General features: G+C 40.4%; 1 protein-coding gene across 3 annotated transcripts in view; it reads left to right on the plus strand.

Moving 5' to 3' along the window:
* LIMS1 (LIM zinc finger domain containing 1) overlaps window positions 1-24974 on the plus strand; it is a 66341-nt gene that overhangs the window by 8031 nt on the left and 33336 nt on the right. The window lies entirely within an intron of this gene.

Raw genomic sequence — 24974 nt, forward strand, 5'->3', positions numbered from 1 at the left:
GGGCGGGGACAAGGTAAGTGCAGGGAGGGAGTGGGGGGGGGGAGCGCCTGGAAGCCGCTGCCGTTAGCACGGCAGCGGCTTCCAGCCGGCGTTTCCACAACAAGTGCTCTTCCAAGCGCAGTGTGGAAACGCTGGCTTTGGGCCGGCCGGGTGGCGCGAGGGCGGCGCGGCTGCGAAGCAGCTGCGCCCCCTGTGCGAATGGCGGCCTGGGGACGGCGTTTTTGCCGTCCCCAGGCCGCCATTAAACGCCCGTGCGGAAACGGCCACAGAGAAGTAATGTGCAAAATACCTTTGGTAAGTGTCCAGAACTGAGTGATGGCTGTATCTTAAAGAAGAGCAGTATGAAGTTTCTTGGAGCTCACTTGTCCTACTGAATGTAGAGTTGAAAGCAGTTGTACATACAATTTTTGAGTATGTGCTGTCAAGTCACAGTTTACTTATGGTAACCCCATTGGGTTTGCAAGGCAGGAGATTTTCAAAGGTGGTTTGCCATTGTCTGCCTCAATTTGTTCATTCATCATTATTCTTCTCCATTGTTGAAACAAACAGACCTTTGGGAGAATTTATTTCCGTTGGTTTAAGAACTATACATATTACCAACCTGGTCTTGTGGGTTAATAGACAAATTCCAAAAGAGTAGTTGTTACTCATTTTTCAGTACAGGCAATAAAATCTGGTGGAATCTTAGTGTAATAAATTTACAGTGAAAAATGGTTTAAGGAGCGTTTTCACTTGGTATTTTGAAAGGCATCTGTTTGCAGTCAAAATACCAAATCCATTTTCATAAATTAAACTGTACTGTAATGTTTTTCTTGAGTAGTTCTTGTCAACTTCTTTTTTAAATAACAAACCTGGCTACTGTGGCTGTAATTTAAAAAACACATTTTGAGATTGTAGTGGGTCAGGGAGAATATCAGAAATTTTTTGTTTGGTGTCTTTGTTAAGCAATGTTGTTTCTTAAAGTTTTATATAAAAATGTAAAATTCTGAAAATTTGGCATGTAAAAAACTGGGGAAAGACAGACAGTGTGGGGAAAGTTGCAATATATCCAATTCTTACTTTCCTGTCAAACTTAAACTTCCTTTACTTCTCTAATACCATAAATTGCATAATGTATATCTTAGCACAGAAAATGGTGCAATTTGATTTACTTATGGAATTTAAAAGTCGCCTTGTTCTAAATGAGCTTAAAAGCGTGTGTAACTCTGATTAGAATTTCACTGCTAGTTTTCTATAAGACTGCAAATATTCCCAGTACTTTAGAACAGAGAGTTGCAAAGTGCTGTACTATATGCAACTTTAACCCATGTATCTTAATTGTTGCCATCTGGGAAATAGCAAAAAAAAACCGTTGAAAATACACAGTCACATTTGTAATAAACAGAGTGCAGCTCTTGAATGTATTGAATTTCCATGACACAGACGTCTAACTCACACAAAGTTTGTTCAAGAAGCATGCTTACCTAAAAGCCTGTTTGTTGATGGCATGACTTTCTACTCACAGGGAAATTTTTAACTCAAGGTACATTCAAATATTTATGTATTTACTCACTTTATTTATAGCCTACTGAGAAGCGCCCCTGGGCTGACTTGGGATCAGGCCCATCTGCTGCCCTCCACCTTCCCTTCACGAACAGTCTTTAGCCTGGTCTTTTTGAGCCTGTATTCAGGTTGGCGTTTAGGTCTTCTCAGCGTGGGCACTTGGTGGGTGGGTCTTTGGGGTGTGGCCACCTAGGGTCACACTCTCCTGGCCAGGACTGGGGTACAGTCGAGCCTGGCTCTCTGGTCTCTCCTCTATCTCTTTCTTCCTCTTTAGTCTGATGTTGCATTTCCTATTACAATCTCACTCACATGGTTACTGTTCCTCCTCTCTGCTTCCCCCCAACCAGCTTCCTCCTTTTATTCCTCCCTTCATATTGCTTTTCCCCTGACCTGTTCCAACCCAATCCCACCCTCCTCTTGACCAAGGCCTGCTCCCAGGCCATTATTGGCTCTCAGGCCATCTGTTGGGCCCTGCTGGTCTGTGGATTGGCCCCCTTGCTGGAGAGCCCATGTGTCCTTTTAAAGAACAGACAGAGGTGTGTGGCCCAACCTGACCATGACATCTGGCCACCCATTGCCATGGCCGGATCTGTAGACCTGCTCAGATTCCCCTCCACAGCCCCATAGCTGGCTTGTTCGGAAGAGACCTGCACAGCCTGGCATGCCTCGGGCCGACTTCCCCAGGCCGCTGGACCCAGCCACTCCCACTCCTCTGCTTGGGGTGCCCTTCCGGGCCCCATGCCTGTTGTTGCCACCTTTGTTTTATAATATCAGTTATTTTCTTTATGTACGTGAGTTTGATATGATTACTTTGTGCTTGTGCTAGCTTTTAGTTTGTGCCATATATGGTGATTGATCCACTAGAAAGAGAAAGGCCATCGCATTACCAAGGGACGTAAAGTATGCATTCTTCACCAATGTTGTTGTTACTCTAGAGTCTCTGTTTCCCCCCCACCACCCCCCCACCCTTACTTTCCATATTCAGAGAAGACACAGAGGACTTCTGAAACACAGGCTTTTTCCTCTTGGCCCTTCCAGTGGACTGTCTTCTTTGCTTTCTCAAGTAACCTGCTGTTTTTTTTAAAGGGCTTCGATTTATACTGAACCTTTTTACTTTTGAAAAACTATACTGAGGAAGAAAGAGGTGGTTTTGTGCTAGAAACAAAGACCAGCCAATAAAGGCTAGGAACAAGACTTCTCCAAGAAGAAGAGGGCGGTAATTCTGTGACTGATCCAAGAATCATCCACGCAACACTGTCAAATTCATCTTCTGCTATAAACTGGAAAAACAAATTTACTCTCTGCTTAGTCTGGTGGAGAAGATTATGAACTGACCATGGTTTGGTGTATGCAGTTTTGCCTCCCCCAGTTCATTGCTGAAATAATGTTTGTCTGAATGCATCTTTAGGTACATCTTGCAGAGCTGCAGTGCTTTGATTGCAACCACTAATGGGAGGTGAAAGAATGGTATGGGTGTGACTTTGCTGGAACTATGCATCAAGTCACAGTTGAGTTACAGTAACCCCATAGAGTTTTTAAGACAAAAGACCATTAAAGGTGGTTTGCCATTGCCTGCCTCTCTGCCACAATCCTTGTGTTCCTTGGAGGTCTCCCATCCAAATACCATCCAGGGCTGACCATTCTTAGCTTCTGAGATCTGATGAGATCAGTCTAGCTTGGGGCTATCCAGGTCACAGCAAATCCATCATAGCAATAGTATTATAACTTCTGTGGAGCTAGAGGTGAGTGCAACTGGACCAATGGTCACTCCTTGCTGTCAAATTTAGGGATGATGAAAATGACACAGTGAGCTCCTTGGGTCATAGACTTGACCTTATTTTCATGACTACATAAAGTGCTATATATGTTTATGCTGTATGTATAACAGTAAACACATTGCAGTAGCTTAATGAAAGAGCAGCATAATCATACTCCATTTCCCTGCTTGCATTATCATACTGCATATCATATCCCCCCCCCCTTAAAAGGCTATTTGGTAGAGGGGGGAACAGACCCAGCCTTCAGGTGTAGGTGCCAAGTCTAGCATGCCTGCTGTTTGCCTCTGAGCAAAAGTTTTGCCTCCTCTGTTTAGACAACCAGTATAATATCTCTTGGAATACAGTTTTACCTCCATTTTAATTGAATAATACTTGAACAAGAGTGTTGGGGAGATCAATATTGTTGTTTTTATGCTCAGAAGATGGATAAACAGTGTGGCTGAGAGCTTCCCCTTGGGAACACTTTCGTAGAGTGCAAGCATATTTCCATACGCTTAAAACTGAGTAAGATCCAGGAAGTAGAATACTCTAAGACTCAAGCATCATAGTGGTGCTTTCTAAAATGCCTTCTATTTTATTTCTGTTTGGTTTTGCTGTGAGTTTATAACTTATGGATAAATTTACACTACTATCTATGAGAAAGACAAGAAGATAACAAAGTGACTTCAGCCTCCTTACATTTTTTCCGTGTTGTTTACTGTTTTAAAAAATGTGTTTTCATGGTTTGCATTTTGTCCCATTTCAAGCAAATCTTGGCACTCCATCCTGGTTCTTACTGAGGTGGGAAGCCTGCCTCTGTCTTGGCAGATACCAAGTGAGACTAGTTCTGCCAGCTCTGGGTTAGGAAATTCCTGGCTATTTGGGGGGGTGGAGCCTGCTGGAGTGGAGTGGGGTTTGGGAAATGGACAGACCTCAGTAGAATATAATGCCATAGAGTCTACTTTCCAAGGCAACCATTTTTTTTTTCTGGGGGCTCTGTCACGTGGAGACCTGTTGAATTTCCAGGAGATCTTCATGGAGGTTGCAACACTACGTGATTCTCATGTGATGGACTGTTTTTTTTAAAAAAAGCTTTCCATATAGAAAACTAGATACCTTGGTTCTGCCTATTACCCTGCATATGTGTGGAGGGTGTTGTTTTTGGGTGGTGGGAGAAGGACTGTTCCATCATGACAAAATCGCCCAAAATGTAGCCTATGTTTAGTACCTCTGAAAGAGCTCTCTCTCTCTCTCTCTCTCTCTCTCTCTCTCTCTCTCTCTCTCTCTCTCTCTCTCTCTCTCTCTCTCTCTCTCTCTCTCTCAGCATAAAAATATTTCCTCTTTTCTGATTCTGTAAGGGAAATGTTTCATATTCCAAGACACAAATTGTAAGAACATGTTTTCTTTCTCCACCCTCTTCATTCAGGAATTCCTTCCATAGCTACTGTTCAAGGGAATGTTGCCAATTGTGCTACTCTAAAGAGAAAGAGAAAACCAATTCTTCCTTTCTTTGTGGGTTTCTCTTAAGAAGTCTGTTTTGGCAAATTCAGATGGGGGAGTTCCTTTTCAAAACTGGCTTTTCTTCTTGTTCTTTCTTACACTTGCTGGTGAAAACAGCATTGGCAGAACTTCTTCCCTTTTGTGGCTTTAAAAATAATATTGCCCTGGATAGTGTTATTAGTAATGCTAGTGAACTGACTCATTTCTAATGGGTTTACATATTACAGAGTGCAAATATGTCAGAACAATGAACATAGGTTTTGTTTGCTTCCGCTATTTGAACTCTGGTGTGGGCTCAAAAGCACCTTTATTTGCAAACCAAACCAAATAAATCCTGACCGCTTCTGGCATTTCAATTTTTGTGCAAGATTCTCCAGATCTGCTTTGAAAATTTCTGTTCTTAGCTCCTTGATGATAATATAGCCTGCCCTGAAAGGGTGGTATATAAATTTCATAAAATAATAAAACAGTTGTTTCTTGATGATTGGGTACTGGTTTTCTTTTAATGCATTTTTTCAGATGCAGCAGAAGGTGTTCCTGGTAGCAACATTCTCCTCCCACCCACTTTAACCTCTGTGTGTGATCCTTATACACTTCACAGGCATTTCTGGTACAGGTAGAGCTGCACCAGTAGCTGCAGCCCTCAGTACCATGCAAGAGATGGCAATTGCTCACAATTTCAGGCAAGATAAGTCCTTTGTGTGTGTGGAAGGAATCGATTGTACAGTACTGAACGTGGAGGGGTTGGTCTACTAAGTTCACCTTCTACATTCATCTCAGATCTGCACAGTTTATGATTGATCAAACTGAATGGCCAAGTAGGATACCTGGGATAGGTAGGTTCAGTAAATATCTTCAGTATCCTCCATGTCTGGAGCTGTGAAAACCACCTCATAGTGTGGTTTTACATGGAGTTTATTTTAGATATTCACATTTTACTTTGCAGTTTTCTCCTGCATGTTGTGTTGATGCCACCTGGTTGCTCTGCAAATAATTTATCTTCTTCTGAAAAAGTAACTGCTAATTTGTAAAAAAAAAAAAAGATGACAGAGGTAAATTTCCAGTTTACTAGGTACAGATATTCCCAACTCTTACTTGTTTTAATTTCTGGGATGCTTGGGATGTAATGAATTCCTCCTTTCTGCAGAGAAATGACTTGGTATTCTGTGAGGCAGCCACGCTTCTGCATTAGAAAGAATTTGACAGACCTCCAAGCTACTAAATTGGTGTTTGGACTCATGCCATCTTTTTAATCTCTGCCTGCATTTTTCACAAGTACAAAGATATATTGACCACAAAAAGGTGGTATCTACTTAAGCGGTTAACAGAAATACATTTTGTCTTGCATTCATTTTCGTATTGCTGGCTTCTGTACCCATTTTGAATTTCTTTGTTCATTCTTACCCTTTTCAGGATCAGTTTCCTTAATTTTTGCCCCACCTGACATTTATACTGGCTATTTTAATACTTTGTGTTGATGAAGCCCAAGAATTTGCAAAGCTTTCTTGCCATCACTTCCCAAGCCAAAATTCAGAAGATAGTGCTCCTCAGTTCTAGAAATCAGTTGCTAAGCACAGCGTGTTTCTAACATCATGTTTTAAAATAAAAAGAATTGGTAACAACCACTGATGTGGGTGATTGTTAATCTTTTCAATTCTGGTAAAATCTAGTCAGTGGATAACTCAGTATGAGTGAACTTGACATCTGAGACAGTGAACTGTAGTAGTTAGACTAGGATCTGAGAGACCAGTTTCCAATCCCTACTCTGCCATGAAAGCTTATTGGGTAACCGGTCAACCTAATCTATTGAGGTACGTACTTTTAGCCAAATCTACCTCACAAGATTGTTGTGAGAATAAAATGGATAAGAGAATGGTATAAGCCACTTCGGGCCTCCTTTGGACAGAAAGGCAAGTTATAAACGAAGTAATAATAAAAGTAAATGTGGTGTAGTTTTATGTAGAGTTGCTACAGTCTGTACCCATTGATTTCACTGGTCTGTCAAACCTATAACAAATGAGGATATTTTAGAGGTAGTCGAGATGAAATGAAAGCAGCAGCCAGTTCTCTGATAACCCCGTTGTCTATTCAGTTAAAATGATACCTGGCAGTCAAAAGATAGTATTCCTATATATCCCTTGATCCCATGGGTTGGGAAGAACTTAAAGTTCTCCACTGCTTTCAAACGAACGTCAGGAATTTTAACTGTAATGAGCTGCTCCTACCCTGCCTTCCACCCCCAGTCTCAGGGTGTTGGCATTTTTTGTTAGAACCACATAATTTTTTACGAGGCCACTGATGCATCTAGTGCAGGCGTCTGCAACCTGCGGCTGATGGGAATTGTAGTCTGAACAGCTGGAGAGCTACAGGTTGCAGACCCCTGATCTAGTGGTAATGGTATGACATTGCTGTTGCTTTTTAAAGAATGGTTCTGTTGTGTATGTGCTTTCATAATGGAAAATCAGAGGATCTGCAAATCTAACAGAGGGGCAGGAGTAAGTCTACTACTAGTGATAAGCTTGGATCCACCATCCAGTTACTACCCAGGCCAAAGCTTGTATAACTGTAACACAGCCAACAGCATTATGAGACAGTTCTCTCAGTTCATGGTGAACTGGACATCACAGTTGTTCAGAAATAACCACAGTATTACGTTGTTTGCTTTTTGTATTTGCCAAATGAAGAGAGCTGTCTTCCAAAACTTTTCCTTGTCATTTTTAAGGGAGAATGTCTTCTTCCAAATTGGCATTCTGCTGTTATAACAGCTGCATAGCTATGCCACATCACTACTTGGGTGGGAATCTCAGTGAAATTGGGTGAGGGCCAGGCATGTTTGGATGAAGGGAGAAAACCACTAGCGTCTCAATACCTCTGCTAGCAACAATAGTCACAAAAGCATTTTGTGTGTTTTGTGGGTAGGAATAAATGTGATTATGTATTTTTCTTGAATTTACGATCAAAGGCAAAAAGCAGAAGTTAGCTCACAAATGGTTTATCCTTGCTTTTTTTCTTCGCGGGAGAGACATGCTTTATGGATTCTCTTTATCACATATAAATAACTTGTATGAAAGTGTGCATTGATTTCTGGTATGGTTACTATATAATATAAAATAAACAGCCTTCCATGAAGAAGAAAAAAAGTCTAATGCTGAAATACATTTGTTATGAATATTTGACAGTCTGGATATGATTATGGATGAAATGTATTGCAGCCTAAAGGAACAGCATGATTAAGAGAACATTTACTCATATTAAGAAATTAAATTTATCTTGTTTTGATGCTGTAGATGACTGGATAGGAATAGTATAAGAGATGGAAATTTTCAAGGGTGAGTCACACCAGAGAGTTCTGTCTACACCGTCCAAATTATATACTCTTTTATAGGCAGGTGGGTTCATTTTCTCTTCGTTTTACTCTTAAGGGTAATCTCCTACTGTTGTAGTGTTGTTTCTTAAAAACTATTTTTATCTGGGCAGTTAATTGTATGAGTTTTAATTGACTAACTCTGCATATGTTTGCATATGCATTTGATATGCACACATACCATTCAAATTGGAATAGGCATTTCTCCTGTTGCTGTGTCCTGGTTCTTTGAAGCCCATGAGAGAAAGTCAGCTGGGGATCTTTGAGAGCCACCCCCCAAAAAAGTGAGAAGACAGAGAAAATCAACTAGGCAACTGTAGCAGAACACTGATGGAGACAGTAGATATCAGAAAAGCACATGTCAGCAGAAGGATTTTGATACCTCTGCAGAATAACTATTGGAGCTAAATGAAGCCTGCATGTAGTGGTTCAGGTCTTGATGTCTGAAATGGTCCTTGTCCTTCCTTAGTGGCAAGTTACTTCCTAAAGACATAGAACAGCGGTTCTCAACCTGGGGGTCGAACAACCCTTTCACAGGGGTCACCTAAAACCATCGGAAAACACATATTTCCGGTGGTCTTAGGAACCGAGACACAAATAATTTTATAGTTGGGGGTCACCACAGCAAGAGGAACTGTATTAAAGGGTCGCGGCATTAGGAAGGTTGAGAACCACTGACATAGAACCTTGCCATGCCCTCTATTGTTGCAATCAAGAAGGCCATGGTGGATGGTCCTGGTGGAGCTTCAGCTACCCGCTGAAGTGGTTTGAGTGATTGACCTCAGGATTTTGTCTAATAGCATCACTACCTCCCTAGCTTCTCCTTTTCAGACTGGACCAAGAGTTGTTAGGCTATGTGGGACCTGTAATTCATCTGGATCTGTGCCAGGGACCACTTTCCTTATTATTCTGCCTCTTGTAGGTATATTTCTCATTGAATATCTGAAGAAGAAAAGGAATGTCTTCTCTAAGCTGGGTTCAGATGCTTCTGGGTTTTTTTAAGTAGTATGTATTAAATTTTAATTTTAAGCCACCTCCTTTTAATCCATTAATAGTCCTAACTATAGGCTCAGTAATATCTCACAATCATTTGGCATATTTCTTCTCAGGAGCAGCAGTGGCGAAGGAGGTTAAGAGCTCGTGTATCTAATCTGGAGGAACCGGGTTCGATTCTCTGCTCTTCCGCCCGAGGTGTGGAGGCTTATCTGGGGAATTCAGATTAGCCTGTACACTCCCACACACGCCAGCTGGATGACCTTGGGCTAGTCACAGCTTCTCGGAGCTCTCTCAGCCCCACCTACCTCACAGGGTGTTTGTTGTGAGGGGGGAAGGGCAAGGGGATTGTAAGCCCCTTTGAGTCTCCTGCAGGAGAGTAAGGGGGGATATAAATCCAAACTCTTCTTCCTCTTCTTCAGTATAGGAGCAAAGAAACCAAATGATGTTGATAAGGCTGAAATAGAATCTCCATTAAATGAATAGATAATTGCAGGAACTGGGAATTAAAGTAAAAGTGAGTCTAGTGCCTGGCTTGTGGACAGTCAGTCACAATGATCTTATCACTGTTATTCTTGAATATAGTTTTATAAACACTGTTTTGCTTTAGTGTTGCTTGGGAATTTGATGTATTTTTTTCACCATGGGGTTAACTAATTAAGCTATCTCTACCTTTTCTGGCTAAATTTGAGTTCACTGGTTAAATCAAATTGCTTTTCTAATTACCAGCTTAATTTATATGATCTGTGTGCATCGTTTACGGTGTTTCAGTTACCAAGGCTTAGTTATTTTGTAATTATTGTGATTTTAAATTGTTAATAAATTTTGCTTCTATGCATAAAGCATAACCCTAATGTCACAGTGAATTTGTCATTACCAAGTATTTGCAAATGGACAGGACTTGTTAGTTAATGCTACCAATTAGAAATATTGGGAAGAAATCAATACTGGATCTAGCTGGACTTCCTCATATCAATAAGGAAGATCAACAAATTTTGAACCGGGTTTTTTTTTCCACTGCAGCCCTCAGCGTCTTCTGAAAAGTATCTCCAGAGATCTAGGGGGACCTAGCGAATGGCGGGTGATGTGCCAAAAGGGTGAACAAGAAGCTTTGGTACAGAACATTTTTTAAATTCTTGTGTATAAAAGCATAGGATACTCAAAATTAAAGTATCGGATTGTATTCTACCACTCCTCTCAGCTAAGGTCAATGAATTCCATCCACCTGTGGCAAAATATCTTGTATTGGCAGGATGCGTTATGCACTGATGCACAATGTGCTGATCAACCTTCGAACTGAGCCAAAGGATATGCCATAACCCTCACTTTGCAGCCCTGTTACTGCTCTGTCATGAATATGAACACATGAATCTGCCTTGTACTTCATCAGACCATTAGTCTGTCAAACTCAGTATTGTCTACGCAGACTGGCAGCCGCTTTCCAGCAGAGGTCATTCAAGTGACCTGTTGCCTGCTCCTTTGAACTAGTGGGGATTGAACGTGGGATCTTCTGCATGCCCAGCACATGCTGTACTCTAAGTCACAGCCCTTCGCCTATCTTTCAATTCCAAGACCCAAGTTATTCTTCTGTGGTGTTATATCAGTATCTGGGGTGTCATATTCATGGTGGGGATGGAAAGGGAGACCTATCACATTGTTTTACCTGATTGTCAGTGTGTAGGTCATTGAGTGTCCTAGCATTCTCCAAGTCTCTGGCCATTCATTGTCTCGGATCTGTTCTTTCCTATTTCATAGGAGAAAAAAAGACTTTAAAAAACAAACAAACCAGTTCTTTAGGAGGAAACTTGGATTGCACATAGAGTTGCTTTGTGGGCAGCTCCCTCTCAGAAAGAGAAATGGCACAGAATCCAGGCAGTCAAGAAGCAAAACTCTTGTTTCATAGGCTTGGCCCATGTTCAAATCCCCACCACCACTCCCAATGACAAAAAGGGACCTTCTGGGTTTACATTCCATGACAGAATGGTCCTGTTGTGAAATCTTGAACTGGGAAATGAGTGTGGGAGCTGTATCAGCCTCCCACACTTTGTCGTTTTTTAAAACAATGAATGTACTTTGCTTCAAAAAATGAGAAAGTAAGTATTCAAAGTCGTTTTCATGTTGTAGCCTTTGAATTCTGAAAAGAATTGATGCTGTCTCTAGGCCAGGATACGATGACCCAAGATAAGCTCTTTTTTGTTTTAATTCTGTCAGTGACTAAAATGGTGTAAACACTTTTCTTTCAGAAATAAAACAGTTTATGTTAGTGACTAGATTCCTAGGTGAATATGTGTCTGAGCAAATGAGTTTAAAACACATTAAGGTACCTGCCTATTGTCTAAGCCCTTAAATATGCATATTTTAACTCCAAACAGAACATTTACTTAGAAGGTCTGCTACATTTAGTAATATTGACTGCTTAGTAAGTGTTTAGCATCGCATCCTTAATATATGTTTTCAGTTTCTAACAGTTTCAGGCACAATAAAGTGCTTCCTGTTGATTTCAGCCTTCAAGGGAACTGTGTTTCTCTTTTGGAATTTGGAACCATTTTGGATGGATTTGGAATTGTTTCTGTATTTCTGTGAAATAACAAATAATGGATGGCATGAACTGAATTCAGCTTTCCAGAGACTGTGCTGTATGGTGATACCATGTCAGCAATAAAATTAAGCTAATTGCATCCTTGCATCCCTCAGGTAATGCATGCAAGACCAGATCTTAATCAACACTGTGACCTAAAGAAACTGTTTCTTTTTTTATTTTGTAATATTCAGCCTGATGAAGCGTTCTGGTGAGCTCTAAAAAGTATTCAATGTTTTGTGTCAGTTTGGTTGATCTTAGTAAAAGATGTTACAGTATTTCATTCTAGTATATGACTATAGTAAGCATGATAGGTCTCTGGTTCCATCTACTGGGGAAAGGAATTCCAAAATACTTCTGTTTGGAGACTTTACATTCAATCACCGAAGTTCTTACTCCAGGAACTTTTATGACTTCCATCGATCTCACAAAAGCATACCTACACATCCTGATCTACGCGGACCATCAATGGTTTCACAGATTTACCTGCCAAAATCAGCATTTCCAGATCAGATTCCTTCCCTTTCGACTGGCCTCGGCCCCTCAAATGCTCATCCAAAGTGCTGTTTACACTGGTGGCCCTTGCCTGAAGGCATCCAGATTCATCCATACCTCGACATACCTGGTTCGTTCATCAACTAAGGAAAAAGCCCTCAAGAACACAAGTCTGGTCCTGCAGATATTGGAAAATCAAGGGTTACCTCTTGAACAGAGACAAAAGAAACCTCCTTCTGACATAAAAGACTACAGCTTCTGGGGGTCATCATAGATACCCAAAAGAACATGTTATTTCTTCCAAAGGAGAAAGCCAACAAGTTATCAGATTTGACTAAGAATATCTCCAAAGCCAAATCAGAAAATTTAATGCCCCTGACTTGATTATAAGGATTCATGGTTTTGTTCACGTGGTCGGTCCTATAGGCTCAATTGCATTCCAGGCCTTTTTAGTAGTTCTTTTGACCTCATCAGCCAGTGATCACAAAAAAAGAGATTATGTTCTGACACCAGCAACTAGGAGTGTGCATTCGGTAAAAGTGAAATGGAAACGGGAATACCACTTTTTTGGCATTTTCCAGGGCCTGTCTGGCCAGGCACCTTTAAGGAAAGAAAAGAAAACCCGCTCCTTCCTCTCGCCCTTATTTACCTGCAGCCTGGCCGGGCCCAGCATTCAATTGTGCAAGCCACCTCCTAACCGCAATATTTTTCATTGCCAAAAAGGGTTATGAGTTAGAGTTGAGACATCTGGACTTTGTAGTATAGCACAAGATTGAATGTTTGCACGTTCCTTGATAGCTATAGAACTAGACTCAGGAACTTGAGTGTGTTATTTTCTGTCTGTGTTATAATCCATGGACGACTTACAAATAATTCCAGTAACTTCAGAAACAATGACTCTAAAGTAAATGGTATGATGAATGCAGCCTGATACTTTGTAGAGCTTGTTTTAGACAGAGTGGATTTTATTTGTCACACAGTGTAAAATTTATCTTCCATTTTCCTTGAAACCACAGAACATGTTAATGTCACCATGAATCATTGCTCTGCCTTTCCTGTCTGCTTCTGTGGAAGATACTGGAATGGAGCTGGCTTGTGAAATTTCATGGTTTCATGGTGTAAAAAAATATGCCTCTTTTGCAATGCAGTCCTAAATTTCAGTGGATTTAGGTGATTGTAACACTGTTTAAAACTACGCTGTTAATCTGCAGTGTGATTAAAGCATTACAAATTATGGGCACGAGCTCTTTAAATCCCCACTGAATACTTTCCTGGGAATAAGCTTCACTGAATAAACCTGTATAAGTAAGTGGATCTGCTTCTAGTTTCTCTCTGGAGCATTTGCTTTTGAATTTTCTAATTGAAAAGAATAGAACTTAATTGTCCCCTCCCATTTAAAAGTGGTAGTAACTCTGTGTTTGTTTTTAAATGTCTGTCTTTCCTCACCCTTTTACCTAAAAACTGGGGGGGGGGGATCCTGAAGGGATATATTGGTTTACGTTTTGAGACTTGATTTAAATATACTGTTTGTTTAATTTTATTTGTATTGCTGTTATGCATACACCAAACCAAACAAGCAGCCAAAGCATTGGAAGCAGATATTTTATAGAAAAATGAATTGATTGCTGTTTCCGGGCTGTATGGCCGTGTTCTAGCAGCATTCTCTCCTGACGTTTCGCCTGCATCTGTGGCTGGCATCTTCAGAGGATCTGATAGTTGGAAAGGAAAGCAAGTGGAGTATATATACCTGTAAGTGAAGGTCAATAGGTGAGGGCATCTGAATAGGAGTGGCCTGGCAACTGAGTAACAATGAAGTGTAGCATGTGAGTAACAATGGAGATAGCAAGGTCAATAGGTGAGGCATCTGAATAGAAGTAGTCTGGCCTTTGTTCCCTTTGATTGTCTATAGTCATCCTGTGTCTGTGTGGAGCTGATTAGTCACTGTCTTGACTCTAGTGTTTTTCTAGTGTTTCTGGACCACTCTGACAACCACTACGTCAGACTACACAGAGAAGCTATTGAAATCCACAAGCACATGGACAATTTCAACAGAAAGGAAGAAACTATGAAAATGAACAGAATTTGACTGCCAGTTTTGAAAAACACTAGAGTCAAGACAGTGACTAATCATCCTTAATCTTCATTTTAAGGTTGCAGATGCAGAATGTTGCAGGCTGGCCACCACTGTGTCTCTTCTCTCTCTCTTCCAGTACACCAGTGTAGCTCTGGGAAGTACAAGTGTGCTGGCAGGAAACTGGGTGCCACAGCTGGGTGTCCCGGGGCCCTGCTCCAGCCAGGCGCCGTGGGTTTTCCCCTCCACCGGCACAAAGCTGTGCTGTCTCCAAAGGGGATCCCCCCCCCCCATGAACAAATTGTAATAAAGTGGAAGGTAAAATGGGATTGCTATGGCTTAATTAGGATGATGATTACTTACTTGAACCTGGTATAGATGGTATACGTGTTATTTTGTCACAGAGCTACTGTTGAAAATGCTCCTTCCAACATTGCAACACCATTGCAGCATTAAAACTTCTATTAATCACATTGTGCATTTCCAAGATGCTGTCAGGAATGCTGTATACACTCCACATATTAAACACATTTTTCCAAAAGGCAAGTCATATGCTTGCAGGAAAAATTCTGTGTGCGAAGCAGCTCTAAAGCAAATTGGAAAAGGCCTGAAATCTTTTTGGGCACTAATTGTGCATAGGCTTCTAACAGGTTCTAGAGAGAAATGCCTAAGAAATGTTGGGTACAACTTTTTGGATCAGCCATGGATCAAAGCATTATGACTCTAGAATCCTCTGAGACCTATGCTGAGGCTATACTGATTTGTTGAAAATATCGATATTTCCGCCCTCTACTATCCTATTGCAGCCCAGCTCTCTCTCAGATGCTTGGGACATATCTATGAAGATGGGGATGGAAAAGTCAGAGGGACAAAAAGTCAGAGGGACAACTCTCACCACATTTTGGAAGCTAAGCAGGTTTGGCCCTAATTAGTACTTGGATGGGGGACCACCAGGGAAGTCCACGGTCCCTAAGCAAATGCAGACAATGGCAAACCACCTCTGAACGTCTCTTGCTTTGAAAACCTAAGGGGTTGCCGTAAGTTATCTATAGCTTGATGGCACTTTCCATCATGTCCTGACTCTTGGTACTCTTGCATGGTTAGCTTTCTTGCTACAGAAGACTTCTTTTTTCAATGTTTAAGACTTTGGTGACACTAGTTGTTGATAATTCACATCTTGCTCTTCCTTCAAGGACTTCAGGTTGGTTATAAATGTAAGTGATGTTTTTGAATTATGTTTGGGAAAGACAGCTGAGCTGTTAGGCAAGAAAGGCCCTTTTAAAAGGAAATTTTAAAAAAATGTACATACAGTAAGGTTTAAAATGCCAGCCTGATGTGATACGAGTATACTTGTATCCATTCTATGTCAATTGTGAGTTTTTACTTTACTTTACTGGACAAACTTTTGAAAAATAGTAGGAAGTGGTTTGCTAAGTCATCCTGGCTTTTATCACTTCTGCTAGTAATGACCAAGGGGGAAGCTGTGTGAATGGAGAATGTTCAACATAAAGCTATATTTGGCTATAGTGTGTCCATCGGGTCTTATGCTGGCAGATCAACAGACATATTGTGAGTATTGCCCCTTTCAGATTTTGTTCTTTCCGAGATGCCCTAGGGTTCTGTATTTGCTGTAGCTAAATTCTCTTTCTGTCTCCATAGTTAGTGTACTGTTTAATGTATACTCTTTGTTATTTCCAAAGGGTGTCATGACCTTTTATGGGTGTTGAGACATACCTATAGAGAGAAGTGAAGTGAGACTAACTGAATAATGTCAGTTGGACTGGGTTTGTTGCTGATTAAAACCTCTTGGAACTGATGGTGTCCTGTTTTGTAGTTCTCAGATTGTAATTGGTCCCTCAGAATCCTTATTGAAATTTCAACATAACGATAGGCACCAGAACAATATACAGATCGTGTTTTCTGAAGAGCATTGGAAATGATTTCCCCCCTTTAATTCTGCAGTGACACAACCCTCCATCCAGCATTAGTAATTGTCAGGGGACAAAAGGCTGTTAATTCCTGTTTTTGTTGCAGCCATTTTGCCATATGTTAACCATACAATTATACTGACTGAAAATTTTTGAAGCTGTTTCTGCCCAGAGTAACGTGATTATTAAGGGAAATGTGCAATACGATCCTAAACAAAATTATATCCTTTCAAGCCTATGACTTCAGCAGACTTAAAAAGGTGTTACTGTGTTTAGGATTGCACTGTTAATATGAAGTGGGTGTCTGAATTTTTTTGAAAGGCAGATATTGCAGAGGGGTGGATATCTGTGCAATGCTTTTTCCCCCCTAAAGGATTTCAAGTCCAGGTTTGGATTTATGCTGGTTGTTTTCATACATATTTTGGGATCCCAGAGAGAGTATTGTAAGAATAGATTTCAACCCAAAGTGTTCTGTAATTCCCACATAACTTCAAGGATGTTGCACCTCTAGGAAAGTGTCCTATTCCTAAAACTCAGTTTTTATAAATGTTCTGAAAGCGATGCTGACACTGCTGAACAATCCTTTTTGGGTATAATCCAAAGGCATGGATGAAGTTGTCTTGTTTTTGTGCTTCTGAAAATAGCCTTATTTCACCTTTTTCCTGTTTAGTACCAGTTGAGCCATTTTGATAAGGCAGTTGCTTATAGCAATTGCCCCAACCAAATCATTTGTGTGTGTGTGTGTGTGTGTGTGTGTGTGTGTGTGTGTGTGTGTGTGTGTGTGTGTCATTAATTGCATAAAAGGTGGTTTTCCTGATTGTGGCTCAGGTTCTTGAAGTTTGCCTTTGCCTTTGCCTTTACCTCCCATCTTTCTTGACCAATGATTGAAACCTTTAAAATACTTGTCATGAATTGAGTTAGGCTTGTGCCATCTGTGCCCAGCCGTACTTATCTAGAAGCCCAAACACTGCCTCTGTTGTTCTTCTCATTGTCTTTTCTGCTGGCAGTTGAGATATATCCCATGAGCCATGGTTGTTCTCCAAAAGAGAAGGCTGATCAAATTTATCAGGTGTTATCTATGCTATACATTTGAACTAATTTTCCTATTATGGTGGTGATTGTCTTTCTCCCAGGGTTCATTATCAACAGCATTACAGGCTGACATTCAGGAAGTTCAGCCTGTACCCTCCTTCATTCCCTGAAAGAATAGATTGGGGTAATTGTATTTTTTCCTATGTTTGTTGGAAATTAAATATTAAGTTTATGAAATCATGATAGTCTTAAATAATGTGAGTGGAAGATTCCCTCCCCTTCCCTTGCATGCCACCCCTCCCTCCCCTCCCTTGCATTCATATAAAACAAATTCCAAGAAAGGTTCACACCTAGACAGTGCTGCTTCTCAGTGAGAAGAACATACTGGGCCCTTCTTTTCCCTTTCGGATGGCTCCTTGCTGGCATCTGCAGTCCTACAACATTCAAATACATGTGCTAAGATAGGCTAGAGTACAGCTGTTTACAATTCCCTGTTTTTAGTATTGGGTAAGTTAGCAATTACGCTTGTACAAAACTGAGGCATTTATACTGAAATTTCTACAGAGTTATAAATTTCTACTAACAAACGGTATAAATGCCCTAACTGGATTACCCAGATCTTGGAAGCTGAGCAGGGTTGTCCCTGGTTTGTACTTGGATGGGAGACCAATAAAGAAGTCCAGGATTGCTGTGCAGGGGCAGACAATAGCAAACCATCTATGTTTATGTTATTAAAACTTTCAGAGAAGTTTAATCTATATTTTGATGTTTTTGTCCACATTTCTTGTTTTTCCCCCTTGGGAGGAGGCAGGAATGTGTTTTCCCCATGGCTTCTGGAATTTTCCCATTTCTGTTATTTATTATCAAAGCATGTAGTGTGCCCAGTTAAACCTGATTAAGCTTTGAAATGTGAAATTAGTACATGAGGCGTTCTGTCAGCAGAGGGAGATGTTGCAAAGCTTTTATCAGAAGCAAATGCAAAATATATCTATTCATCGAACTGGCTTTAGGCCACAGGTGTCAAACCCGCGGCCCTCCAGATGTTATGGACTACAGTTCCCATCATCCCCTGCCAGCATCATGCTGGCAGGGGATGATGGGAACTGTAGTCCATAACATCTGGAGGGCCGCAAGTTTGACACCTATGCTTTAGGCTATTGAACAATATTTTATTCACTTTCAAGTCAAACCAGTTTGTCACTAGAAAGGACCATTCAATTCTACAAGGGGAAGTAGTCTTTTCAATTTTATTTTATTAATATTTGCATACATGTATTTTGAACCTTTGGGAAGGGGGGGGAGGAGACAGACAGGAGTAGGAAAAGAATGTCATGCTCTTTTGGCTTAGCCTCCCCTTCTGTGATTTAAATTCCCCCCTCTAAAGATATTTCACTCTTTAACAAAGACACAAGGGCGCTGTTGGAAATATTAATAAGTAACAACTGAAACAATGATTAAGTAGAGTGGTTTAAAAGGCATTTAAAGGTTTTTGCAGAATCATTGAGGAACAAGTGCATCTTTTTGTTTTCCAAAATTGAAATACTAACCTGTTAGCCACAGACCTTCTCCCCGCCAATCCTTTCTCACGGAGGTTGCAAACTTGTGCTTGTGAGTACAATTGTTCCACCATGCACTTTTCAAGGAAAAGTAGAAAAATGCTTGACATGGGTTCAGTAGCACATTACGATGTATTGGTATGTGGTCAGTTCAAATAACTGTATAGAACAACTAATGGAGCCAGCCCTGACCTGGATAGCTCAGACCAGCCCAGTTTAATCAGATTTTGGAAACTAAGCAGGGTTGGCCCTGGTTATTATTTGGATGAGAGACCCCCAAAGAACTCCAGAGTTGCAGTGTAGAGACAGGCAATGGCAACCCACCTCTGAATGCCCCTTGCCTTCAAAGCCCAATGGGTCGCCATGATTTAGTTGTAGCTTGATAGCAATATGTGTCTGTATGTCAAGACAGAAAGGTTCAGAGTTTTATAACTTCAAGTTTTATCAGTATTAGAGGACAAGAAAAATTCCTCTGATGAACATGAATCAGAAAACCTGAAATGCTGTTTTTAGCTATCTATAGAGTTGTACATCTTGTGCCTGGTACAGTCTTAAGGCCAACCTGAAAGTTGCTAGGCATGGTAGTTAATCGCCCCTCTTTGGGAAAGTGCGGTTCAGACCACATCTAAACACTGAACCAAAACGAAGCTGCTACAAAAACAGCAGAGATTTGTGACAGTTGAAAAACTCACTGATTTATTGAACCCAAAATAATATCCGTATTAGAAAAAAATAGTATATAGTATAATAGCTTTTTAACACCACAAAATAGCAAGCAAGCTTCTAAGTGCACTGTCACTCTTATTTAAGCTGGATCTTGGGGAAAAGATACTGGAAATTTTTCTTGGGTCTCATAAGAAAGCCCTGGTTCATTTTGAGCATCTGTACCAAATGGAGCAATACTGTCAAGGTAGCTAAGGAGGTGTTTAGCTATTCTTCCTTCTCCGTGTGTTTTGCCTCTCAGAAGGAGGAGATTGGCACCCAAATGACAGGGTTGAGTTACCCTTGCATCCAGACTACAGAACCTCTAATTTATTGGTAGGTCTGAGATTAAAGTCCAGGAGGTGAAACCTCATAAAGAAGCTCAAGAGGAAGCCAAGATATATCCAGGAGAAGAGCCAACCAAAGATAGAGGATCCACAAGGGGTTGTGTGATGGTAATAGTGTAGTATGCCTATATTGGATATTCTGTAACTTTCTTGAATATGAAAACCTGCTAGAAGCCATATGTTGAAACTTTCAGGGCTAGAATATATATTGAAAACAATGATCTATAATATTCAATGGTTTTTGTTTGACCATGCCTTGGCTATTTTTCCAGAAATCTATTGATATCATTGGAAATGGATCTAATTTTTATTTCAGTGAACCACATTGTTTTATCCCTGTTCTCAATATGATATGTTTATGGAATGCATTGAATAGATCTTGGTGATTTTGTGTTCTTCTTGTGTGGTACCTGGTATCACACTATATTGTGGTACCTGGTATCACACTATATTGTGGAATGCATTGAATAGATCTTGGTGATTTTGTGTTCTTTTTGTGTGGTACCTGGTATCACACTATATTGCTTTGAGCAGTTAGAGGACCAAACCTGGGCCAGACTTTGCTTCTGTATCTCCAAACCAAATGTTAAAGAGTAGTGAGGAGGAACTGGTGGGTAGGTCAGTAATTTTTTTCGGGGAAGTCAACTTTAGGAGCTGATCTTAACCGTACCTATCGTTCCACCTTCTTGAAATGGACTTTGACAATATTATTTGCTGACCATGGTGTAATATCAAATAATACCTTTTTCAAACAAGAATGCAGTCAAGGTGTGTTCAGTTAATCTGTTTGCTGAATCACTGTTTCCTTGGCAATAGCTAGAATGTGACTCTACCTGGCAGAGCAAGGACAGTAACCTTGCTACTCTTACAATGCAATCCTAAGCAGAGGCACACCCTTCTAAGGTCACCGAAGAGTGTAAATCGCATCAGGACTGCATAGTTAAGACACTAAATTATTTATTTATTATATTTATATACCGCCCTCCCCAAAGGCTCAGGTGTTTTAACTGTTCAGTCCTCAATTAGTGTTTTAACTGTTCAATCCTCAACAAACTAAACCAGTGGTGGCGAACCTTTGGCACTCCAGATGTTACGGACTCCAATTCCCATCAGCCCCTACCAGCATGGCCAATTGACCATGCTGGTAGGGGCTGATGGGAATTGGAGTCCGTAACATCTGGAGTGCCAAAGGTTCGCCACCACGGAACTAAACCCTACTTTGTGGCATTTAATGTTGTGCTGTTTTGGTATTTCTTTTATATACCTGATTATATACCTAATTATATCTTTGTTGTTGAATGGTTCTCTAGTTTTTACCCTCTCTCTCTCTCTCTCTCTCTCTCTCTCTCTCTCTCTCTCTCTCTCTCTGTGTGTGTGTGTGTGTGTGTGTGTGTGTGTGTGTGTGTGTGTGTGTGTGTGTGTGTGTGTGTGTTAGTCTCCCTACTGGCCTTCCATAAGTCAGCTGTGACCTGCTGACACTTTACACCAGCTTTCATGCACTAGCGGATAATACACTGAAGGCGGAATAAGAAAAGGTTAAATATTACTGGTATATCGTGATAAGTGTTGGCTGATTCTGATTCACAGATTGAGCAAGCTTTGACATTTTCCGTCCAGTTACAGAACGAATGTAACATATTTATAATGTTTATTTAGGAAATGCTTGAGCCAGGTAGTTAGACCAGGGCCAGTCAGCTAAAAAAGGAATGTGCTAGTTCATGCAGTCAATAATTATTGAGATAAAATACTCATTTCAGTCTGTGATGTGTTTGTTCACCCAAGAGGTGAATTCTGAAATGAACTGAAAGCCAGCAAGTCCTCCCCTGTGTAATTAAAGGTTATAGGTCATTTTAATGTCTTTTCAAGATAAACAATCATTGGAACAATGACACCTGAGAGAATTCAGGAGGGTAGGTGTCTGGAAAGAGCTGATCCAGAAAAATGGACATGAGATACATATTGCCAGGAAATGAAAAAAAGCAGAGGGTCATAGATTGATTTGCAATAGCTCTGTTTCAGAATTAGTGTTCCTGAGGTAGTGATAGAGGTGTTGTATGGATATTTGGGTCATAAGTGGCTGGCTTTTTCGTTACTTCTGATTAAGAATTGCAAATCCTCCTTTCAAAATCAGTTGCAAAACAAAGCCATGCAAGAATGGATGAATAGTATGGTGACTTTAAGAACTAATATTAACCATGAGGTGTCTTGGCAAGAAGGACACGTGCCATAGTGTTTGTTGTTACTTTAGTCTTAAAAACTCACGTCTGGATCTGTTAGAATCTCTTCTGTGTTCTGATGTTTTGCAGCAAGATTTTGACCTTGAAGCTATATCGCATTAGGACAGAAACATCTGTAAACATCTACTGACCCACAAGCTTTCATAACTTGGCAGTTGTTCATGTAGATAAGTTAAAGTTGACACTTAATATGTTCCCATTTCCAACAAAAGAGAAGGTAGTAGGATTTTTCTTTCTTAGATTTTGCCTACCAGTGTAAGTATTAAGATAACATACATTATGATATAGTCCTCTCTACATTATCCTCTGCTTACTGCCATAATATTACTTGCAGTGTTTCTTACTTGCAGTACATACTTGTATGTACTTATTTTATTTTTTAAAATGAACGAACAAGCTTTACCTCATTAATCACTAGATTTCACAGTTATTTATAGAAGTATTAACTGGCTGTTGAATACATTTAAAAGACTTCAGGAAGCAGTTGCTTAATTATTGTTAAACTTACCTGAGTAAACATTAAGAATGTACATGCAACCCTCTAATTAAAAATGGAAAACTGCATGTTTAGGCAAACATCAGGGTCTTCTATTTCTTCTTTTTTTCCCCAGATGTTCTTTTTAAGTGAGTGTAGATTTATAACCTGCTTCTACTTTACAGTACACTGAGTTTGGGCAAACTATACCAAGGTTGTGTAGAGTTACAAGCTCTGGAAAAAAATCATTGTAAATTCTCATTTCACACATGCATTGAACCAGATCAGCATGGAACAGTGTGACCTATTCTACCACTGAGTACACGGTGGGCCTGGAGCTTCACAATACAAAAAGTCCTACATTTTGCATGCAGACTATATCTGAAGGAGTGAAGTGGCCAGGTTTAACTGGAAGGACAAGCCATTAAAGAAACTTACTTGATTTAGAAGTTGTGATGTTTTTAAAGTCTTCAAGGAGAATGTCTGAAGATTCCATCTCAAAATAGGAAGACAGTTGGATCTCTGTGACTTGCTTGATGTATTTGTAACTCTCTATGGCTAGTCGGATAATATCAGGATCTCAGAAGCTAAGCAGGGTCAGGTCTGGATAGTACTTGGATGGAAGACCACCAAAAATGTCTATAGATACTACACAAAGGCAGCAGTGGCATACCACCTCTGGATGTCTCTTGCCTTGAGAACCCCTACAAGGCCGCCTTAAGTTAACTGTGATTTGATGGCACTTTCCCCCACACCACATATTATATGGTAAAAATCTTAGGTGGATTCCACACGGCCCCAAAACAGCAGTGTGAAAACAGTGTGAAAATGGTGTAAACCCTTTTACACCATTTTCACACCACTGTTTTTGGCCCATGCAGAATCCACCTTATAGTTTATATGATGTTAATGTGCATATACATATATGTGTGTGTTTGTATGGTTTAATTGTGCTTATACAGTTGTGCTTTTAGACTTTGTGAGTCTGCAAAATTGTAACTGCTGTTCTTTGTTTCAGCTGTAATTCTTTTAACCACAATTCATTGATTTTTCAGAACTTGCTGCCACAGGATATGGTAATGGTTATGGATTTGATGGAGGATACGTCCATCAATGGTTATTAGTCTGTTCTTTGTTCAGGAATGATGTAGACCTGGATATACATTGCTGGAGAACAGTTAGGAGGATGGTGGCCATCCTGCTCTTTTGGAGGGCTTTGTGGATGCAACTGTCCGGCCACTACTGCAAGGGAAAGCCAAAGAAAAAAATACTTGAAATTCCTAACATTAAAAAGATAACAAAAACATGCTGGTGTGCAACCAATATACCTTTGTTGGAAACAAGATGGATTTTAGTTACTACATTTTTTTAAAATCCTGACTTTCTTCCATATTGCTCAGGAAAGCAATATGTAGTTCTTTCCCCTCCTTCATTTTATTCTTACAACTAGGTAAGGTAGGTTAGTCTGAGAGGCAGTGACTGGCTCAAAGTCACCCAACAAGAATGGGGATTGGAACCTTGACCTCCCAGTTAAATGCTAGACAGTGAATTTGTTTAGCGCTCTAGCTATTACAACCCCATCCTAAGCGAGGGGGGGGGGATCCACCTGTGGCAGGGGTGCAGCGCCAGCTTCTTATTCCTTCTTATCCAGTGGACATTGTCCTAAAGCACAGTAAAACAATGAGTGATGTATGATGTAAACTGTGATGATTGTGAGCATGTGTGAAACGCCATCAAATCACAGCTAACTTAGCGCAATCCCCCAGGGTTTTCAAGGCAAGAGACTAATAGAGATGACTTACTATTGCCTTCCTCAGATATTCCTTGCTATTACTATTGCCTTCCCCAGGTATTCCTTGGCGGTCTCCCATCCCAAGTACTAACCAGAGCTTACTGTGCTGAGCTCAGTTCAAGATCAGGCTATCCTGGGCCATCCAGGTCAGGGCAAATTGTGATGGTTATAGTCTAGCAAAGAATATTGAAAACAGTATTCCCCCCCCCCCTTGGCTTAGCTTTTCTTCCAGTATTTTCCCCTCGCCTTCGCTTTTCTTAATTTCATTTGAGACAACTAATCATGTTAATTTGTTGCAGCAAAGTACAACAAATCTTGCGACACCTTAAAAAAAATCATGCTATGAGTGTGGATTGTGTTTTTGTGGATTAAATTAAATCTTATCAGAGAAATCAAACTTTGACTACAGTTGCCAAAAGAATTGTAAAGAAAAGGCCGTGGAATGCAGAATCTTTTTTCCCCCTGTACCAAGGAAAGAATGCTTTTTTCCCCCTGCACCTACGAAAGAATGCATGGGTGTTCGTGAATATACCTGCCAAAGTAGAATAACAGTTCTAACAAAGTGATTTCCATGCCATAAAGCCTTATGCCATAATAAGCTCTTT

Source organism: Sphaerodactylus townsendi, linkage group LG04, assembly GCF_021028975.2.
Source record: "Sphaerodactylus townsendi isolate TG3544 linkage group LG04, MPM_Stown_v2.3, whole genome shotgun sequence".
NCBI classification, from domain to species: Eukaryota; Metazoa; Chordata; class Lepidosauria; order Squamata; family Sphaerodactylidae; genus Sphaerodactylus; species Sphaerodactylus townsendi.